We start from the raw sequence: 23,042 nt of genomic DNA on the forward strand, positions 1-23,042 counted from the left end.
GTATCAGGACCTACGCCAGAGGTTCTGGTGGACTAGGATGAAGAGAGAAATTGCTCAGTATATTGCTAATTGCGACGTCTGTCGTTGTGTAAAAGCAGAGCATCAACGGCCTGCTGGCACCCTTCAACCCTTAGCTATTCCTGAATGGAAATGGGATAAAATTGGTATGGATTTCATTACCGGTTTTCCCAGGACCAAGAGAGGGAATAATGCTATTTTCGTCGTGGTCGATCGTCTTTGCAAAGTAGCCCATTTCTTACCTGTTCGTGAGAGTATAACCACTAGTCAGCTGGCAGACTTATACATCTCCCGAATAGTGTCCCTCCATGGTGTTCCTTTGGAAATTAACTCGGATCGAGGAAGTCTTTTCACCTCTCGATTTTGGGAAAGTTTCCAAAATGCTATGGGGACTCGTCTCTCCTTTAGCACCGCTTTCCACCCTCAGTCGAGTGGTCAAGTGGAACGCGTCAACCAGATTCTAGAAGACATGCTTCGAGCCTCTGTTATCTCATTCGGAATGGACTGGGAGAAGTGCCTTCCATTTGCCGAATTCGCTTACAACAACAGCTATCAATCTAGCTTGGGTAAAGCCCCTTTTGAAGTTCTCTATGGACGACGGTGTCGAACACCCCTTAACTGGTCAGAGACCGGGGAAAGACAATTCTTTGGCCCGGATATGATTCAGGAAGCAGAAGAACAAGTTCGTATCGTTCGTGAAAAGTTGAAAACAGCCCAATCTCGTCAAAAGAGTCAATATGACCGAAAACATAAGGCTATGACTTTCGAGGTTGACGAGAAGGCTTATCTTCGGGTCACCCCTTTGAAGGGAACCCATCGTTTCGGTATCAAAGGCAAATTGGCTCCTCGTTACATTGGACCTTTTCACATTCTCGCTAAACGAGGAGAAGTTGCCTACCAGTTGGAACTACCTCCGCATCTCTCCAGAGTCCACGATGTCTTCCACGTTTCTCAACTCAGGCGTTGCTTCTCGGATCCTATCCGTGAAGTGGACCACGAAACGCTTGATCTCCAAGATAATCTTACATATCGAGAGTACCCCATTCGTATCCTCGATCAGGCCGAACGTACCACCCGACGTCATAATATCAAGTTTCTCAAAGTTCAATGGTCGCACCATTCTGAGGATGAAGCAACCTGGGAAAGGGAGGATCGTCTTCGACTTGAGTATCCCGCCTTCTTCCCGGAGGAACCCAAATCTCGGGACGAGATTCTTTTGAGTGGGGGTGAGTTGTCACACCCTAGCTAGTCATGCATCAGAGTGTGTGCATCATGTTTAAAATTTCCTTTTAACTTGAAATGGGGATTGTGAAACCCTCAGAATCATTCCTGAAAATGATCCAAATAAAAATTTCTCCAAAAGGGTCCAAGAAAACCCTCTGTGCATCAGTCCCGCCGGCGCTTGTTTGAGCGGCTGGAGTAGGAAGATCAGAGATTGAAGAAGCACGACGGCCGTTGGATGGACATCCAACAACCACTGCTTGTGCGTCCACCTTTTTTTAGGAAAGCCTCAAATCTGTGGAAAACAGCATACAACCTATCTGCTATTATTTCTAATAATTTTCAGCCCATTTGCTAATTCTTAAGGTTTTTTTGGTGCCCATGTTCTTTTTGTTAGCATTACAGCCCAAATTGTGGCCATGGTTAAAAAATTATACGAAATTTTGCATATTTCGGTGCGGTCCGAACTGTTTTTAATCCCAAAATTTCGACTCACATTCAAACTGATTTTAAAGATAAATGTATATCAATATAAAATCCAACAAATTCTCCACACATAAAAATTAATGTAATTTAAAATCTTGAAATGAGAAAAAAGATATTTGAAACTAATTGCCGGTTTGATGTGTTTTAAAAATGTACAACCCATTTCTCATTACTGATGGGCCATTTTCTCGGCCAGCCGAATGAAAGCTCTCCTCGTCTTGAAAGATTTGCAGCCCAACAGGCCTGACAAAGCGACTTACTTGGCAAATCACAAAAAAACTAGGCTGTGGCTGTGGACCCAGCTGTCAGCCTCTCCACGTACAGTACTCTTCCGATGGAAGTCGTTCCTTGACCACGTTGACCACGCCGCGTGAAGAGCACCACGGCGGTGGACGACGACGAGGCCTAGGAAGGGGACGACGCGGAGCCGGGGAAGACGCGGAAGTGGAAGCCCACATGGAGAGGAGTACGAGGGTTCACTGCTTCGGCTGCGGTGTGAGGTTGCCGTCGCCGCAGAGCCTGGCCAGCAGTGGGAATAGTAGGGGCGGTGAGGCCTCCGCGGCAGCACAGCCGGCCACAGGAGGCAGGAGCATGCGGCATGACCGGCGCTGCTTTGGGCGGCTGGAGCAAGAAGACCAGAGGTTGAAGAAGCACTATGGCCGTTGGATGGACATCATACGGTCACTGGAGCTAGAATCATTCATATTGACTAAGTTGACAAAGCCCTCCGTCCCCGTCAACTTTGTTGGCCCACAAGTCATCCTCCCACTATGGTGGGTCCCAGCTAGCAGGGGGTATTCATTTTTTTGTGCGTAATAAGGAGGCACTTCCTTGCAAGCGAAGATATAGCTGGTGGGTCCGACATGTTAGCGGGGGGAACGTTTTTTTTGCGAAATACAGAGGCCCTTCCGGTGGGTCCCAACTGTCAGGTGGAGGAATCATTATTTTGCGCGTACAGTCCACGGCCGATGGATGTCGTTCGTTGACCAAGTTGACAAGGTCGCGCCGAGAGCACCATGGCGGTGGACAACGGCGAGGCCTAGGAAGGGAACGACACGGAACCGGGGAAGACTCGGCAATGGTTGCCCATGCGGTGGGGAGTACGAGGGTTTACTGGTCCGGTTGCCGTCGCCGGAAAATAACAGGAGGTATGGGTGAGTAGAGGAATGGCCTGGCCAGCAATGAAGTAGGGTGGGGCGGTGCGGCCTGTGCGGCAGCACAGCTGGCCACGGGAGGCGGGAGCAGGCAGTCCCACCGGAGCTGGTTTGGGCGGCTGGAACAAGAAGATCAGATATTGAAGAAGCAGCATGGCCGTCGGATTAACATCCAACGGTCACTGCTGCTAGAATCGTTTGTGGACTAAGTTGACAAAGCCAAAGTACACGTCAACCTAGTAGACCCACAAGTCAGCCTCCAAATCTGTCCCAAACAGCATACGGCCCAAAATTTCTAGCCAGATTCAAATTAATTTTAAATCTAAATATACCTTAATTTAAATTCAATGAAATTTTACCCGCACAAAAACAATGAAATTTAAAATATCAAAATCCAAAGAAAACAATATTTTGGAACGAATTGTCTGTTTGTTGTATTTTTTCATTTTACAACCCATTTATTATTACTTATAGCCCATTTCTTATTACTTATAGCCCATTTTCTGGGCAAAATGCATCCCTCCTCGTCTTGAAAGATTTCCGGCCCAGCAGGGCGTAGAAAAGCAAGTAGGCCTGCGTTGGTTATTCTGCAAAAAAATAGCTGGCTAGCAATTTTCAGAAAGGAAAAAAACAAACTGGGCTGGTCATGTGCTAAACATATGAAATAAAATCCTGGGCTAGACGGGCCACGGGTCCCGCACAACCCAGTTGATACCCTTCTCCGTCCCGAAAAAACAAAATTACTGCGCGCGCTGCTGGGTCCCTACTGTCATCCTCACCATGTACAATCATCTCCTTATTCCTCTCGGTTGTTGATCATGTTGACAACACCGGAGGGCAGTGCCGCGGCGAGTGAACCAAGGCGGAGGACGATGGTGAGGCCTCGGACAGGAACGAACAGGAGCCGGGGCAGATCACAGCCAGCCGTGGGAGGCGGGAGCAGGCAGTCCCGCCGGCGCTGGTTTGGCTTTGGCGGCTCGAGGAAGAAGAGACTGAAGAAACGCGACAGACGTTGAATGTCAATCCAACGGTCAAGGTTGGCACAATCATTTGTTGACTAAGCAGACACCAAGTAGCATACTTTTTTATATATAGGAAGAAAACTGCAAGGAAAATGTGTTCGTCTGTCGTCCTCCTCACAGGGAACGTTCGCCACATAAGTGACTAGCACCCTTGGTTTTCAACCGAGAGGTCTTGGGTTCGAGTCCGAGGAACTCTCAATTTTGTCCTCCTTCCTTTCTCGCAAAAAAGGAAAAGAAAATCAAAGACTTGGGAAGGCGTACAGAACAAGCTAGTGTACCAGTAATGAGACGTTGCCGAATTTTAGAAAAAAGAAAGACGTGCTCCTGTAGCTGGTTTGAATCCAAACCTAGACTATGACTATATATGGTGCTATGCTACTCTGCAAGTAATGAAACTGACATATCCAACATTCGCTTCTCCTCTTCTCTACTTACTCTGCCTAGCATCAGAAGCTCTGGCCGCAGCAACCATGTCCGCTGGCTGCTCGTCCACCTGCTCTTCAGCAGTGTTGACATTCTGAGAACGGGGGTCCCCAGACTTGCCTGCCTGCGGCCTGCGGCGTGGCTCAAAGGGGCGCCCAGCATGGCTCATCTTCACAGACACAAACTCAAGACCCTCGCGAGAGGCCAAGCCTCGCGGGGCAGACGACACGTAGCTTCCTCAGGCATGGCCTCGTCAGGCTGGCTCACGAGGAGGTGGAGAGATCAAGGCGGGGTACCTCGCGAGGTGTCCGTGACGCAAGCCATGACAACTCAAGGCGCCATGAGGGTGCCAGCCTGCGCAGCGTCCTCCTTTCCTCTTTGGTGCAAAGGGGGCAAGCGCAGCCGCAAAGTACCAAGGCATCAGGAAAAGGTTGCCATTTCGGTGCAATGAGACCAAGACCAGGAGGACTACGAGATGGAGGTCACCATGGAGCCCAAGACGGCGTCATCACCAGAGCTTTGCACAGGCGAAGACTACTTTTGTCAGGATAGCTGATACTTGCTGTCCCCTTTCAAATTAGCCGCCATTGTTGGCTCCCTTCCCGCTCAATATTTGGGAAGAGGACCAGGGCCTCTATAAATAGGACAAGCCACCCACAGAGCAAAGGTTTTTTTGGGCAGTAGGAAGAAAGAGGCTCATTAGAGAGGCTAGAAGCAGAGGGAAAGAGAGAGAGAAAGGTGGCTGAACTCCTCCCAACAGTTCATCGCCCCTGCCAAAAACAGACCCTCGCGAGGCTGTTCTTCCTTGTATTGTTCGTCATCATCAGCCCAAGAGGCAATCCACATACCACACACTGGAGTAGGGTAGTACACCACAACGGTGGCCCAAACCAGTATAAACCCTGTGTCCCTTGTGTTGTTCTTCTCATAGCTTTGATCCTAGCGTGGCGGAGGGGTGCAGGTAGGTAGGAGGCAAAATCTCCGCGCGCACCCCAGTGTTCGAACCTCAAGGGTCTGCCGGAACCCGAAGTCTGACATTTGGCGCGCCAGGTAGGGGTGCGCCGGAATTCTTCTTCCACCGCTCCGTGCCCCGTCACGTCATCATCACCATGCCCGGCGACCAGGAGGGCAACCCAGACCCATGGGCTGCGTGGCCCGCCCGCGCAGAACCGCTCGCCTCGGGCGACCCCGTGCCCCAGGCAGCTCGCGGTCCGCAGGGCGCTGCGGGCCGCGGGCGACGCGGACATGCTTCGACAACTCTTACACCGTGGCAGGCACGTTCGGCAGCAAGGGCCTCCAATCACGCCGCGACCATGACACCGTACACCCACCGGGAGCAGGCGAACTCGAGGGCCGTGCTCACGGTGGCCCGAGAGCTGCTGCAGTGCAGACTGCTGGAGGGCGGCCACGACGTGCTGCTGGAGCGAGTGGCAGAACTCCTGGGCTTCGCCGCCTCGGGGGCTCACCCCTTCTCCATCCAGCTCCCATCTCAAGCCCAGGGCGACCCGCGCGGGGGCTCCGCGCACGCCCGCGGGCTCCAAGGCTACTCCGACGCCAGCGAAGTTGTCAGCACCGGACTGGCGGCGGCGCTGCCCCCGCCCCTGGTCCGTGAAGAAGAAGGACCCAACGCGACCCGCGGCCCCAGTGGGCGGCCGCGCTGCCACCCCACGGTGGGCGTGTCAGGCAGGACCGCGTGGCATGCGGGGCATTACGGCGTGGCATTCGGGATGACGGTGCCGGAGGAATACGTGCCCCTCATGATGGACCAAGGACACCCTCATGAGAACGGATAAGGCTCGCTCCTCAGCCCAAGCTGGGGGGACGAGGCACTAGAAGCTGAGCCTTTCTAGGAGCCCCGGAACGGTCCCACTGGCCACGCTGGAGGCAACGATTATCGGGTACCGCTAATTCTTCAGGAGCAGATATACGCTAACCATGGATCGCAGGAGGTGCAGGTCGCCGTAGCAAGCAGCTGCCCCGCTCCCACGGTCACCTACCCCTCAGGAGGAGGGCGCAGGGGGCTGCAGGAGAGGGGCCGAGACCCGACATCACCATCGCGGCATTCGAAGCAAGGTGTTCTCAGGAGGTAGGCCCTCTGCAGGGGAGGTGCCTCAGGGCCTGCCCCTGGCGGAGGACCCGTGGTCGTCGGGGGAACCACTGGCGACCGCTCTACCCCATCGGGCGGCGTCCTGGTTTCCGGTCGTTGCTGATGGCACTAGAGTGTGGTGCAAGGCGGGCCCCTCATCTAGCGATATGAAGCAAGGCCAGTACCTGTGAAGCTCGCCGCCCCGTGACACTCTCACGTAATAATGAGTGGGGCTGTACACGCCCCGGAGTCTCAGGGGTGTCGGCCTCAGGCCCTGGGGCTCCCTCCCACGCCCAGTGGCAGCACTTAGCTCCGCGCTGGTGAGAAGATGTCCAAGACTAGACTAGGTGCCGGACGCGGCCTTTTGTTTGCTTTCATTGCTCTTCCCTTTGGTTGTCGTTTTCCCCCACTGGATTCAAGTTGGATTCGAATTTGAGATTTGCGTGTGTTCGGGGAAGGGGTGCTTAGTCTCGTTCGAGCAATTTCTCGCGTTTCGGTTACCACTTCGCCTCAGCTGCCTCCCCTTGTGAGCCCCTCGCGAGCCGAGTCAGGCCTAGCTTGCGTGCAGCCCAGACTGCCGCCGTCACGTCCTCTCAGGAGGGTGTCTTACTGCAGGTCCAACGGATTCAATCAGGAAACACTCAGGGCACCACAGCCTCCTACGGGCTGCCCCAGGGCTAGCACGGAACAAAGGTAAATTAGCCGACCAGCACGTCGCTTAAGCCAACCACTTGGCGTGGGCGCATGGGCAATGTAGCTCCTACTGATACGATTAACACAAGTTTTACATGAGGGGCTCCCCCTCCAAAATGCTCTCACAGCTATCAGGCCAAAACCTGAGTTCTATTCATACAGGGTAAGCAGGAATGATGCACAATCAGTCAGATGAATCTCCCAATGCGTCCTCAGGAGCGCCATCGGGGCCATTGCTGGCGTCGCTGAATTCGCCATCGCTGCCCGCGTTGCCACCAGCGGCGTCAGGGCCGCCCATCACGCCGCCCTCGCTGGCCGCCACGATCGCGTCATTGTTGTCCGAGGCGAAGGCCCTGATAAGAGCCTCCACATGGTCTTCCACCCAGTGCGCCAGCTCACCTCGGACGGCCTGGGGGACTGGGGCGATGGCGGCGTCGAAATCGAAGTGGGGATCCATGCTCCGGAGATGGCCGAAGACACGAGAAAAGGCGCGCCTGAGTAGGGCGCGGCTCCTCTCCTCCACCAACCTGTCAGCCCTGATTGACCGCGCCACCAGCTGCGTCACCACGTCAGTGAGGAATTGAAGATTGCCCGCGTAGTTAACCGCGTGCGGCTCGCCGACGGTCTCCTCGCAGATGTTGCCCAAGGCCGCGTTAGCCCTCTCCCGGAGCGTGGTGAGCATGGGGCCGTGCTTATGCTCTAGGAGACACCACTGACGTATCTCGTTCGCGTTCTGGCACGCGACGGCCTCAGCTTCCTTCACCCGCTGGCGAAGAAGGAGCACCTCAGCCTGGGAGGTGGTTAGCTCACCTTGCGCCACCTCAAGGGTGGCCCGGGAAGCATCGGCCCGCCGCGTCACCTCCTCCAGCTTGGCCCTCAGGGCAGCAGTCCTGCCTTCGGCTTCGGCCCGGATCAACCCCAGCTTCTCCTCGAACTCGTGCTCGAGGTTCAAATGTGCCATCGCCATCCGACATCCGACCTCCTCCAGGACACGGGCTTCCTGTGCAGCGACATCATCCTCCGCCTGCGTCACCAAACGCTCCCTTGTCTCCAGACGCTCGTACTCGCGGGTACATTCGGCGGCTTCCAGCGTCAGCGCCTCCTCACGCTTCTGGAGCTCCGCCGAGTCACCGGAGGCCGCCTTCATCGACGCGAGGGCTGCCTCGCGCAGCTCCACCTGCTCCTCCAGTGAGTGGCACCAGGCCAGGAGCTCCCGAGCCTCCTCCTCTGCAGCCGTTCGCCGCCGGTCGGCCTCCCGAGCTTCCTCAGCAGCCCGAGACCGGGCCTCCCGAGAGGCCACCAATGACGCCTTGGCCTCTGCTTCATCAAGGTCGCGCTGACGGCGCGCAAGGGCGATGGCGCCCTCCAGCTCGCGCCTCTCTGCAGCCAGGCGCAGGCCCTCGGCCTCAAGGCGCGCGTCTTCATCAGCAAGCTCCTCACCAAGAAGGCTCACTGCGTCAGTCGCCCTTCGAAGGAATCCTTGGCGGAGAGCGCGACGCTCCCGAGCGTGCTCAAGCACGTCTTCCACACCATCGTCTGCCCCAAGCAAGCGCCGGGGGCTGCAGGTCAGCGCACCCCCTCCGGGCTGGGGGCTGGGGGCTGGCGCCCTTGTGACGGCCGGGCACGCCGCGTCAGAAGCCCGGCCTGGGGCCAGCCCGACCTCAGGAGAAGAGCGCAGGAAGCGCCTCAGCCAATCGCAGTCCACGACCAGGCGAGAAGCCCATGGCAGGTTGGCTATGCCACGAGAAGGCTCGCGAAGGAGGATCGCGAGGTGCGCGGGGCCACGATACGCCTCGGGATGGTTCACCTCTTCGATCGCCCTCACCACCCGGGCTCCGCTACTCAGGGCGCTCGAGGATGGTGGAGGGGGCAAAGCCAAAGGGGACGGCTCCTCAGCCGTCTCAGCAAGCTTGGCTGCAGGGGCCTGCGGGGCAAGGGTCAGTAAGAGCAATGGAAGGATCAGGAGCAGGGAAAGGAGAAGGCTTACTCATCAGTGGCGAAGTACTTTCTGCGCTTCAGCAGGCGACAAGGGTAACCGTCGCCCAGGGCCTCCCTTCTCTTCCGGAGAGCCCCAAAGTCCACGCGGAAGCGGCCTAAGAGTCGGGCGCAGGGATCGACCTGCGACGAAGATGGAGCGTCAAGACGATCAGCGTCAGGGGCGCCTGCCCGATGTGCGCCGCCAATCGCCTCCCCAAGAGAAGCAGTTGGAGCCTCAGGGGCCCCAGTCGCAGGCGCAGAGGGAAGCTGTTTGTCACCCTCAGCCTCAGCGGTACGGGCCCCGATAACTGCTTCCTCATGAGCCTCGCCCGGTGCCGTCACCACGCCGGGAGCCCCCTCGGCCTCTGGCGCCTCGTGCCTCCCTGCTCCGCCACTTGAGGAAGAGTCGCCTTGGCCGATTGGAAGGGCAGTCACCACCACTGGATTCTCACGAGGTCCCTGGAGGCTGGCGGGGCGCAGCCCCCATTCATCAAAGACGAGCATCTGCTTCACGAAGTCGACCCTGCTCTAGCAGAGGTACAGCAAGGCCCCTCCCTGCCGGACGCTGCCGGGGTTGGGGTCCCCGGCCAAGGTCAAGAGCGCCGTCTTCAGCACCTCAGGAGCCAGGTCCTCTTCCTGGAGCCTCATACTATCCTCGCGCCCACGGAAGGCCCACATCCGACGAGAGTGGCGTTGAAGGGGAGCAACACGGCATAGCAGAAACTCCTTCACCACCTTGGGCGCTGTCACGCCAAGCGACCTCAAGAGCGTGAAGCGGCGCCAGACGAAGACGAGCCGGGGGCTCTCGAGCGTCTCCTGGCCCCAACCCGAATTAGGGACAGAACGTGAGGTCGGCTCCGATAACAGGGGGCTGGGCACCCCTGCATCCACATACAGCCACCGCTCGTGGAACCCAACCGCGGGCAGGGGGAGCTTGAAGTCAATCCCAGAGGCCGCAGTCTCAGGCGCGGCAACAAAGCTCACGCATGCCCAGCATTGGGTAGGGTCGACAAGATGCAGCAAGAAGAAGTGGCGCAGCAAGGCAACCGAAGGAGGGATGCCCACCATGGCTTCGCAAACAAAGGCGAAGACCGAAAGGAGGGTGATGGACTCAGGACTTAGATGCATCATGTGGATCTGATAGTGGGAGAGCACGGCATTGAAGAAATCAGAAAAGGGGGGAACCAGACCCGCCCACAGGGCGCGGGCCAGGCCGTCGTCCTCCCACATTCATTGAAGATGGTGGCCAGAGCCAAGCTGACCTTGCCCAGGCCCTCGGCGGGGGCCGCCAACGACGGCGGGCAAGGCGGAGACGCGGGATTCTTCCCTCTTCCCTTCTTCGTCGGGGCCATGGCGATGGGGAAGGGGGGGGGGATTCGAGATTGAATTGAAAACGGAAACCAGGGTTCGAGCGGAGGAAGGAGAGGAAGCGCTCGAGCGATAAAAGGGGAACGGCTGTGTACGACTACGGGTCCGCCTAGCAAGGCGCAAGATAAGGAGGGCGTGGGGGAACAGTGCCGCCCACGTCCAATCAACTGCTGCGCGGCGCCTAAGGCCGCAGGCTGTTAGGGCCCACGGCGCTTCGCTCTTGCCCTTCCGCCTCCCTGCACGGCCTAGTCCGGGCGCGCCTTGGGCCCGAGGGCTACTGTCGGCGTTCTGGGAACGGGGGTCCCCAGACTTGCCTGCCTGCGGCCTGTGGCGTGGCTCAAAGGGGGGCCCAGCATGGCCCATCTTCACCAACACAAACTCAAGACCCTCGCGTGAGGCCAAGCCTCGCGGGGCGGACGACACGGAGCTTCCTCAGGCACGGCCTCGTCAGGCTGGCTCACGAGGAGGCGGAGAGATCAAGGCGGGGTACCTCGCGAGGTGTCCGTGACGCAAGCCATGACAACTCAGGGCGCCAGGCGGGTGCCAGCCCGCGCAGCGTCCTCCTTTCCTCTTTGGTGCAAAGGGGGCAAGCGCAGCCGCAGAGTACCAAGGCATCAGGCAAAGGTTGCCATTTCGGTGCAACGAGACCAAGACCAGGAGGACTACGAGATGGAGGTCACCATGGAGCCCAAGACGGCGTCATCACCAGAGCTTTGCGAAGGCGAAGACTACTTTTGTCAGGATAGCTGATACTTGCTGTCCCCTTTCAAATTAGCCCGCCATTGTTGGCTCCCTTCCCGCTCAATATTTGGGAAGAGGACCAGGGCCTCTATAAATAGGACAAGCCACCCACAAAGCAAAGGGTTTTTTTGGGCAGTAGGAAGAAAGAGGCTCGTTAGTGAGGCTAGAAGCAGAGGGAAAGAGAGAGAGAAAGGTGGCTGAACTCCTCCCAACAGTTCATTGCCCCTGCCAAGAACAGACCCTCGCGAGGCTGTTCTTCCTTGTATTGTTCGTCATCATCAGCCCAAGAGGCAATCCACACACCACACACTAGAGTAGGGTATTACACCACAACGGTGGCCCGAACCAGTATAAACCCTGTGTCCCTTCTGTTGTTCTTCTCATAGCTTTGATCCTAGCGTGGTGGAGGGGTGAAGGTAGGTAGGAGGCGAAATCTCCGTGCGCACCCCAGTGTTCGAACCTCAAGGGTCTGCCGGAACCCGAAATCCGACAAGCAGGCAACAACCAGATATGCACCAAGTCGCAACCCGTACCATCGCCTGTGGGTCTCATCACCCCCTCGCTGGCACGCGCACCGTAGCCGATTGCTCATCACAACCCGTTGCCGTTGGTGTGGTGCCACTGCTGCAAATCACGCAGAGTCATCCGTCGCATCTCAACCACAATCCGCAACCCTGGCCGAGTCTTCTACAAATGCCCGAATCATGGGGTAATAATATGTTTAAGTGTTGTTCTGCTGCTTTCAGTTGCTATTTTTTTAATAGTTTGGTTGATGGTCTACCAATTTGATTCATGCAGAAAAGGGAAGATTCGTGTGATTTGTATTTTTGGGAAGTTGCTGATGTGGGGGAATGCAACTACGTTGATTATTTGGTTAGCCGAGGAATCCCACTATCAGCAGGTTGGGGTGTTGGACAAGTAATTGAAGGAACGACAGAAGAGGAAGATGCAGAGCAGAAGGTTAAAGATGCAGTTCGTCTGATCATGGCCAAGCAATAGTTGCTGAATGGCCTTGACAACAATGAGGAGATGAAAGAGCTTGTGAAGATAATGGGCAAAATCGATGTGCTCTGTAGGATGATTGTCTCTTTATTTGCAGTGTATGTAGCACTCGTGATGTATTCAGTGGCTACGACATGAGCACTTTGCTGAAACTAGTAATGAATGAAACCTGTGTAGCAGGCTGGTCATAGTGTTGTGAACATCTAATGATTTCTATTAACGGAAATCAGGGGGTATCCCCTTTTGCTCATATAAATAAATAAATAGCAGAGGCCCTATCGGGTCAGCTTTGTTCTCATTCGAAGACGTCGAGCAAATTGCAGTCCAACAATAAACTATGTCATCAAATTCAAGTTTCACAGCCAAATATGAGTACAACTAAACAACAATGTCATCATGTTTTAGTTGTCATACAATCACCAAACACAAATCAGCATACATAACAAGTGATGTTCTCACAGCAAAATACTAAACAACATGTTCATCAGGTTTCAGTTGTCATAGCAAACACAATTTCACATAGTAGATAAAAAAATGTCTTCTGACAGGCAAATACGACAAAAGCAATGTAATCATCATCCGCAGCAACAGCGTCAACATCTTCGCCATGTGTATCAGTCTAAATCATAATCCCCCACGGTGTTATCTTCTTCTTCGTCCTCAACGTCCTCGAACGTTGGCTTCTTCTTGATCAACTCTTGTATGTCCACAGCACGACAGTCAATCTTTTCACCGGCATCATTGACGTGATGGTTCTCAAAGATATTAGGAACATTTGTGTTATCTTGTACATCAGGAGCAGTGTAAGCATCATCTTGTTGTGCAACTTCATTAAACGAATTCCTCTACTCAAACCTTTGCAATACTCTCCAGTCATTGCTACGTGCAAATGTGTCTTCCAAGAAAAATATCTGTGTTGCTTGATTTGCCAAAATAAAAGGATCATTGGTCTGGTACGCTGCCTTGACATTGATGGATTTGAAATAATCATCAGCTCTGGGTTTTGCGATCCTGGAAAACAGGTTATATCAATGACAGCACAACAGAACCACACACCGATGATCCTCGAAACTGGAGATATACTGCAATTGAATAATGTCTGTTATGTTAGCATACATTTCTGTTGTCTCTTTGTCATACGTATCCGTGCTCATGATGGCACTGTTTTGTGTCTTCCTGCCTTCGTCTCATGCAAGGGTGTTGTAGCGCACATCTCCAACAACGCAAGATTCATAATGTCTTACCCGAGTATCAGGACCCATTGCTAGTGAGTAAAGGGCATCATCAACTGCCTGCCCATCCTCCCGCATCTTCTTAACCTATGGTTAGAAAATAGACAAGCTGATCATCTTACATACTCAATATATTAAAAAAACTGACAGTGCACTTCAAAAGCTTACATGGTTCTTGAACCATTTTGCAAATCCTGCCATAACCAGTTTGCCAATGTTTCTTGGATTTTGCGGCAGTAACTCCTCTTTGTAGATGCTGCACAACATAGTGATCGCGTCAAACATCTAAATATATAAGAATGTGCTGCAAGTTTAGTAGATTACGACGTATAAGCTGCAGTACTGCACTTACTTGATATAAGGTAGTATCTCAGGACAGTTATTCAACACATACCAAACCATTTTGTCCAAATCTTTAGGTTTGTCCTCTTGTCGACTCTTCCCTGTAACTCGAACAGAATAATCGAAAACATTGAGCCCGGGATTGTCTTCACCCACCTCTTTGCTAAGCTGATCAGCTGTTTCAATGTATTTCGAGCAGAATGTCAACGCTTCTGTAGCAATGTAGGCCTCTGCAATGGAACCCTCGGGTCTAGCTCTGTTCCTAACATAGACCTTGAAAGTGCCTAGCCGCCTTTCAATAGGGTACATCCAGCCATACTGTACTGGACCTCTAAGTAGTGCCTCATCAGGTAGATGAACATCCAAATGCACCATCACATCAAAGAAGGCTAGAGGATATATCTTCTTAAGGTCGCATAGGATAGTTGGTATCTTGTCTCTAAGACGCTCCAAAGCATCTATCCTGATATTCCTACTGCAGAGTTCCCTGAAGAATTGTCCCAACTCTGCAACTGCTCTGTATAAGTTAGGGCGGCCCAATCCTCTAAGGATAACAGGTAAAACCCTTTGAAGTAGGACGTGGCAGTCATGAGTTTTCAACCCTTGTACCTTGTTTCCATCTGCATTGACTCTCCTTTCAGGGTTGGAAGCAAATCCATGTGGGAATCTCACACGTGATAGGACCTCGCAGAATTCTTTTCTTTTTACCTTGTCCAATATGTACACAGCTGGTGCCATATCCCGTGGTTTACCTTCATCTTGCACCTGCAAATCCTTTCTGATACCCAGGTGTGTCAAATCAATCCTAGATTTTAAGGTATCTTTCGTCTTGCCTTCAATATTAAGAAGTGTGCCGATAATGCTGTCACATATATTTTTCTCGATGTGCATCACATCAAGATTATGCCGCAGATCCAAATCTTTCCAATACTCCAAGTCCCACAAAGTGGACCTGCGGATAAACAATAATCTCTCTTCTATCCTGCCACGCTTTCTTTTCCTGCTACCATCACCAGGATGGTTTCCTGGTGTAATATGCCTGACCTTCTCTAATTCCACTTGCAGCTCATCGGCGGTGAGCCTCTTTGGCGCATCACGGTTTTCATGCTTTGCATTGAACACATGTCTTCGATATTTTCTAGGATGCGGCTTGTCCTTGGCAAGGAAACAGCGGTGTCCAATGTAACAGATCTTGCTAAGTATTGCGTATGACAACGGATTCCTATCACAGCGAACACATGCATTGTAACCATGTGTCGTTCGCCCTGACATAGTGCCCAAAGTCGGATAATCATGGATGCACCAAATTATAATAGCATGCAGAAAGAAATCAGCTGGGGGGCTGCCATATAGGTCTCAAGTGAGAACACCCTTCCATAGTTATTGAAGTTCCTCCACAAGAGGCTCCGTGAACAAATCAAAATCCTTTCCAGGACTTTTTGGACCTGGGATGAGCAAGGCCATCATGTAGTTTGATTCTTTGGTGCAGACATTTGGAGGCATGTTGTAAGGGATAACAAGCACTGGCCACATGCTATATGTGGCGCTCTGGTGGCCAAATGGGTTAAATCCATCTGAAGCTAAGTCAAGTCTAATGTTTCTCAGGTCAGCAGCAAACTCTTTGTGTTTATCATTGAAGCTTTTCCACTCACTACCATGAGATGGATGGCTCATTATATTCTGATCTCTATACTCCTGGTTCCTAGAATGGCACAATACATCCTCTCTTGTTTTAGCATCATGAAACAACCTCTGCAATCTTGGTGTAATTGGAAAATGTCTCAGAACATTATGAGGAATCCTCTTCACAACATCGCCATCTTTCCATCTTGATGATTTGTATTTCGGGAATTCACTTAAGTTGGCATAATCCTTCCGGAACATAACACAATTATTCTTACAAACATGGATCATATCATATCCAATTCCAACTGCACGAAGGAAATTCTTCATTTTACTGTAGGTGTCTGGCAGCTCAGACGCATCTGGGAAAGATTCGCGGAAAGCAGCCAACATCGCATCGAATGATTTGTTGGTCATCCGCTCAGATGTCTTCACCTGAAGAAAGGTGACCATAGCTGAGAATACTGACAACTTATTTCCTGGGGTAACAGCAACGTTGCATTGTTCCAACATGCGGGCCCACCGTTTTTCTTCTGCAGGTGAAAGTTCACGGAATGCACGAGCATTTCGTAGCATTGTTTCAATGTTGGTCAAACTCACTGGCTCCGCCACCACCTCCTCCTCCTCCTCTTCCACCTGAGCATTAGGCAGATCAAGATGGTGATCTGCTGCTTCCACGTAGTCAATAACATTGACGTTCGCAGCTTCACCATGATGAACCCACCTAGTATATGTGACCGACATCCCATACAAGTGTAGATGATTTTGCACAGTTGACTTGGGTCTTGTAACTGAATTCATACAAGTGCTACACAGGCAGAGCACATCTGATTTCAGACCACCGTACTTAGCTCTGATAAAGTGTATGAAGTTTTCAACCCCCTCGACATATGCAGCGGAGAATCTTCGAGCAGAAGTTATGCAAGTCCTGTCCATCTGTTAGACATACAAATTAGTTCTTCTACTAGATATTACAAAAAAAACATATATGCTTTTTTATGAAGTCCAGAAAAAAATACCTAGGTCAATGTCTAAAGCTATGGCAAGATATTTGGATGAGCAGATCTAAGTAACGAAATATATGTAAAGCTAATTCAGCAAACAGATTTGAGTGCCAAATTATGGCAAGCTATTTCAGCAGTTAATGAGGCCGAGAACACAACCATCAAACTATCGAAGGACATCGCAACAACAAAGATCGAGTATAAAACGGTGTAGAGCTATTTCAGCTAACAGATTGGCTACTAGACCATGGCAATCTACGTCACAATAAATATATGGCAGGATATTTTAACAACTAATCGGCCTTGGCATGCCATCTCAGCTAAGCAGATCGAGTGCAGAACAGGGCAAGGAAGCTTCTTAAGAAGAGCATATTGACATTAAACTACTTCGACAAACAGTGAGATTAATAGCGTCTATCAGCTAACATTCAGCGCTACACCGACATGAACGGGGCCTCAGTCTAGAATGCGCGTACCGTGGGAGAAGCTGACCGCCGTGTGTCTCCACACGAACGTCGCCAGCGGTGGCGGCGCTGACTGTCGTGCGCCTCCACAAGAACGTAGCCAGAGGTGGCGGCACGGCTAGAGGACGGCAGTCTACGAGAGTGTACTGTGGGAGCGAGAGGATTGCCGAACCGCGGCACCGACGTATCGGAACGACGGGGAGGGCGGCTTTGGTGGGGCGAATGGAGTGGAGGGGGACAGGGGGGAGGGGGGGTTTGGGGAATATTATTGGCTAGTTGGCCGAAGGGCGGTTGAATCGGATTTGGGGGGAATTTTTGGGTGTGGGGGTGCGGGGGGGGGGGGGGGATTTTTGCGCAGTGGGTGGGGGGAGTCTGGCGCATGGTCGGTTTCTCCAAGTGCAGTCCCATGTGTCAGTGAAGAGGCAAGCTGAAGAGCGTTCCGTTTGCGTGAGCCGTGTGCAGGACCGAACGTGTGTGGGGTGCAATGCGACCGCGACAGGAGTGCTGTGAGTGTACCGCATTTTTCCTTTTAAACTAGGTGCTTCGCCCCCTCAAAAAAAATCTGTTGCTTCGCGTGATCCATTGATACTACTACTAGTAATCCGGTAATCTCGACTGAAACGGCGCGGCCGGGTCTTTTCCCACGTGATATGCTGGGAGGTTGGCTTAGTTGGGTTTTATAGGACGAGTAATGCTACACCTACGTAATCCCAGTTACGTAATTAACGTAATGTGAAACGTGTGAGCTGTTGATTGTAGATTGGGGGGAGGGAGGGGCCCACCACCATGAAAATCAGGGGAGGAGAGAGAGAGGCAATTTACGTTAACCCTTTCGTAGGTTCCCGTAGATGTAGAAAGATGTGTCCGATCCTGCAATATAGGCCGCCCGATCTATATCTAACGGATAGGAAGGAAACTATGACAATTTACCCGCACTCCTCTCCACATTTGCAGATAAGGCTTTCCCTTGTTCATCCTTTTCTCCCACAAGATCTTGATCTTCCGTGCAACGCACGGGCATCTTGCTAGTACTCCTACAATATGTATATTATTGTGAAAGTTCATATACACCAGCCGAGATTAATGCAAACACGGCAGATTTTCATTACATTTCGAACTTTTATAGGACAAAAAAATAAAAGAAACACGACCCTAAACCTATTCTACGGTGGCGACTGATGTCCTCCATCTGCGATCTCCATGTATGGGGGCGGGGTTCAAGACCCGTGAAGTGAAGGTGCGGTCTCCGGCGAGGAAAAGTAGAACACGGGAGACGGACCGACCAGTTGGCACACCATGCCCTGCCGCCTCCCATGCCCTACTCATCCTTGGAGGAGTCCCTAACCTCGGCGGTGCCGGACGTTGGACGGTGGCAAGTAGGACGCGTGGCTCACGTTGCTCCTGTCGTTGGCCGCCAGTGTGGCCATCGCTTGTGCGGCGACTTGAGCGAGGGCGGCAACCTCGAGCTCCATCCCCGAAGACAAGCTCTCCCACAGAGAGTTCGCGCTTGCGGTCATGGAGGATGTGGTTCCAGGTAGGAGGATGATGCGCTATGGTGTGGAGGTTAGCTGGGCATTGCCGCTTTAAGTAGCGCATTCCAGTGAGGCCAAGCGTCTGGGTGCGTCATTAAGTCACCGGAGTTGGTTCCGCGGGCACCGAGCCTCTTAATGACGACATACGAACGGACGACATGAATGCGGGCAGCTGGCGCCGGCTGTGAACACACCGCGCGACGGCGCAAGGGACAAGGGTTTTGGTGTGCCAGGGTAGTCAGCTGTGGTCGTGGCAACGTTGGAGATGCCCTTTGCTCACATGCGATCCCTGCAGCAAGATGACCCGGCATGGTCTCAGGTCCAGAGGATGTAGTTGGCCGCGCTACACCACTCCGCGGACGCGTCGTGGTGCCCCGTGCATCCTTGATGAGCCGGGTGTTGGGGTGTGTTTGGATTGTGGCCAAAGTGCACCTTGCCAAAATTTTGGTCATGACCAAAAGATTGGTCTTTGTTTGGATGGTTGCCATTTTTTTGGCATGCCAATGAACTCTAGCCAACTCTAGTTCATTTTTCTTGCTAATGTCGGCCAAATCATGGGCAACCAATACCTCAACCAAAATTTTGGTCATGACCCAAAGATTGGTCTTTGTTTGGATGGTTGCCATTTCTTTGGCATGCCAATGAACTCTAGCCAACTCAAGTTCATTTTTCTTTCCAATGTCGGCCAAATCATGGGCAACCAATACCTCAACCAAAATTTTGGCTACCCAATGCTTTGATGGGGCAACCTTGGGCACAAACCAAACATACCGTTGGTCGTGCCACAACACTAACGCCACCCTCGGCAAACTGAAACCGACCATGTCTAGCGACGATATGAGTGTGTCGCTCAACCGGTCGCCGTGTCCAGAGGCGGTGCTGGAGCTGCGCCCCGTTGTTGGCCCCAACGACCCACATGAACGGTTGTCGGTGGCGAGGAGGTCGTGGGCCAGCTCCTCCATTGGACTAGTCTGCGCTACGTCGTCCCGATGGGTGTGCCCCACACGTCTGTTTCCCTGTTTTCCCGGCCATATTCGAGCGTCAGTGCTCTGCGTTGCGCATTAGGCCTTTCACTATGTAGGCCAAGTGAGACAACTTTGTTTATTTGAGCCATTCAAGTATAATCATGTGGCGTTTGCTTATTTCTCATTCCTCTCCAACCCTCTTCTCCATCGATCATGTCGCCCTCCAGTCGAGTCCATCCTCCCACATGCCTCATTTGAACATTCCGCCGAGTATCATTCGCATGTACCCACCCTAGTCCTCTTTCAATAGATCTCAAGGCCCTAATATGAAATCGAGAGGGAACGAGTGGGGGCACGTGATACCTAAGGCGGATTCAAAATTTTGAACCGGTGATCATAGCATCCGCAAATCATATATAAAGGGTATTCAATGTTTGTTTCGTTTTTGAACGTACAATATACTCCCTCCTATCCTTTCTAGTTTACATATAAGTTTTATGTGTAGTCAAAGTATATCTACTTTGATCAAAAAGGTATCAACATTCAACAACGCCCAATCAATATTGTTAGATTCGTACATACTCCTAGATTTGTACTCGAGATGGTTTCCAATTTGACTATTGACAAGATTAATAGTACATGAGATGTATAATGTGAAAATTATATCATTGGAAACTCCTTTCACATACGAATTTGATCGTATGCTTTGTGTAAGTTGCATGTCATATATTATTACTCTAACATTTGGTCAAAGTTAGCCTCGAAAAACACATTAGACCCTGTATGCTTTGTGTAAGTTGCATGTCATATATTATTACTCTAACATTTGTGTAAGTTGCATGTCATATATTATTACTCTAACATTTGGTCAAAGTAGTATAGTGGAAGTGGATCCTCTGACGTAGGTATCCCTGCCTTACCCTCCCTTTCGGTCACTTACTGGTGGACCCCATGCTTGCTAGGCCCCGCATGTCAGTTACTCAATGGGTTCGGCCAAGTCAGGGGATCCTCATCCGTAGTATACTCCCTCTGTTTTTATTTACTCCGCATAAAATGGAGGGAGTGGTGGTATAATAAATGACGCGGTCGGGGGAGGGGGAGGGACGTCAGTTTGCTCTCAACTGCGGTCCCACAAGCGAGCGCAAATGCAAGACGAAGCGCGTTCCATTCGATGAGCGACATGGAGGGTCCAGCGTGCCGGGCTGCAACACGAACGCGACAAGAGCGATGTACAGTCAAAACCGATTGACCGGTCGTCACCGGAACCACTATTCACACCAGAACCTTCGCTGCTCGGCCTACGCCAGCCACTGCCCTAAAACCACACCAAATCTCCAGCCCATTCCCCCACCTTTCGATCCCCTAGCCCGCATCAAGAGTCCCCTAGTTCGCTGGAAATCCATGGTGCACCACAAGATCACTTACTACAAGATGCTAATGCCGAAGCGCCAGGCAGAAATCACGGCGGTGGTCGGCGCCACAGACCTCCGTTCCCAAGCTCGCTTTGCGGCGGGCCAATCCCCGAGTTCTTTGGAGCCAAGCTACGAGGAGGAGGAAGCCGATCCAATGTTCATGGTGGAGGTCGCGGCGCAGAAGGCCCCCGATGGGTATGAGATGATGGACGTCGACTTCGTGCCGGCGTCCGAGTCCCCCATGGTGCAGGCGGACCAGCGGTTCAACATGGCGATACTAAACGAGGACCGGGAGGCAGAGGCTCAACTCGACGAGGAGTGCGCGCATGCCGCTGCCATCGAGGCTCTCCTGCAGGCGGAACCGGATGTCGTGGATGTGAACCGGGCGGCGGAGGCTCAACTTGAGGCGGAGCGCGCGGATGCCGCTGCCATCGAGGCCCTCCTGCAGGCGGAACCGGACGTCCTGGACATGAACTGGGCAGCAGAGGCTCGACTCGAAGCAGAGTGCACGGATGCCGCTCTCATCGACACCCTCCTGCAGGCGGAACCGGACGTCCTGGACTTGAACCGGGCGGCAGAGGCTCGACTCGACGCGGAGCGCGTGGATGTTGCTGCCATCGAGGCCCTCCTGCAGGCGGAACTGGACGTCCTCGACTTGAACCGGGTTGTGCTCTCGTCCATGTAGAGCGCCCGCACGCTCCGCTTGAACGAGTAGCTGGAGGCCGAGGACAACCACGGTGCGGAGACACACGTCGGCAGCGATGGCTGGTTCGCACCGGCAGCCAAAGACGACGAGGTCGTCTCTTTCCGCGAGCAGTGATAGGTTTTCTTTATGTTATTGTTTTTATGGATCTTTTGCTGTGTAAAAACATATATTTGTTATGCAAGTCGCCTGACTTGGGTCAATCTACCATTTCAGGCAGTTGGATGAATATCCTACGTCTCCTAACCCTCCTTTCCTTCTTCCTCACCTCTTCTTCTTCCCCAACAGACCACCGCACGGGCCGTACGGATACTCCCCAACATGCGGTTGGTTAAACATACTCTATGAAACGAAAATTATGTTTCAGCGATAGGATGGCTGAGTTTGGTGTGTTCACATGCGATAGCACGTGTCAGTGAGGGTGCGTTCCCTTGGTTGGGTTTGCGGCGTGCAGGAGCGACTGTGTGAGGGGCGGTGCGACCGCGGCGTGCAGGAGCGACCGTGTGAGGGTGCGGTGCGACCGCGATAGCCGTGCGCAAGTGGACCTCCTTCTCATTTTGAAAACTTTAGGCAAGCTTGGCAAAAATGTGTGGCGAAGTTTGGCAATGCAAGGCCTAGACCCAAATAGGATAAGTACGTACGTACTAGGAGTACTAGTGTTAAAAAAGAAAGGCTGGATTTTCCTTCGCGGGATTTAATTGATACAAATCCTCGTTTCACGTGTCAATTAATGCGTATTTTTTCTCCAAAGACCAAAGAGCTAACCATCTCACTCCTCATCGCTTGATTAATGCAGCGCCATGCAAACCAACCTTCTCACTTCCGCATGCATGCAGGGGATATTAATGTCCTTGGTTGCTAACCCCATCAATTTTGCCTCGATTAGTGTTAGTGGCCCTTTGCAAATTGTAATTTTGATATAGTGGCCTTGTGTACAAAAAAAATGGAGGTAGTAACTATATTTGACTTCCTTCCCCATTGCGGTGACGTCGGCGATATTTTTTTATTTTTTGGTAGTTTGGCGAAGTGCGTTCGACGGAGAACACCATTGAGGGAGACCACAGTAAGTTGTTTGCAAGTGTCGCCTGCAAGCCGAGACAACCGCCTTATTTGCATCCAGGAAGTCCTTTAGGCTACCCGTAATGGGAGTATCATAGGTAGTATCATGCATGCCAACTAAGCAATTTTGATGAAGTGGCATAGAATTAAATGAAGAAAGAGAGGCTTGAGTATCATATCATGATACCGTATCATATTAAATGATGTGCTACTATGTGTCATGCATGGCAATAAATGTAATCCTCTATGATACCAACATATGATATTATGCATTAGGGATGTAGTATCATAGACTAGTATCATATGCATGATACTAGTATATGATACTCCCCATTACAATCAGCCTTACTAGTACTACTAGGAGTAACTAATGCGGTGAGATGGCTTCTCGAAGAAGGCGATGGAGAAGCGGAGTCACCGAAGAGTGAAATGATGGTTGCTTCGTCCGTGCTTTTGTGATTTGATGCCTCACTGCTTTGTGATTTGTGATAGAAGGGACAGGGGAGTAGACTCTG

Source organism: Triticum aestivum, chromosome 4A (genome assembly GCF_018294505.1).
Source record: "Triticum aestivum cultivar Chinese Spring chromosome 4A, IWGSC CS RefSeq v2.1, whole genome shotgun sequence".
In the NCBI taxonomy this organism is placed as follows: Eukaryota; Viridiplantae; Streptophyta; class Magnoliopsida; order Poales; family Poaceae; genus Triticum; species Triticum aestivum.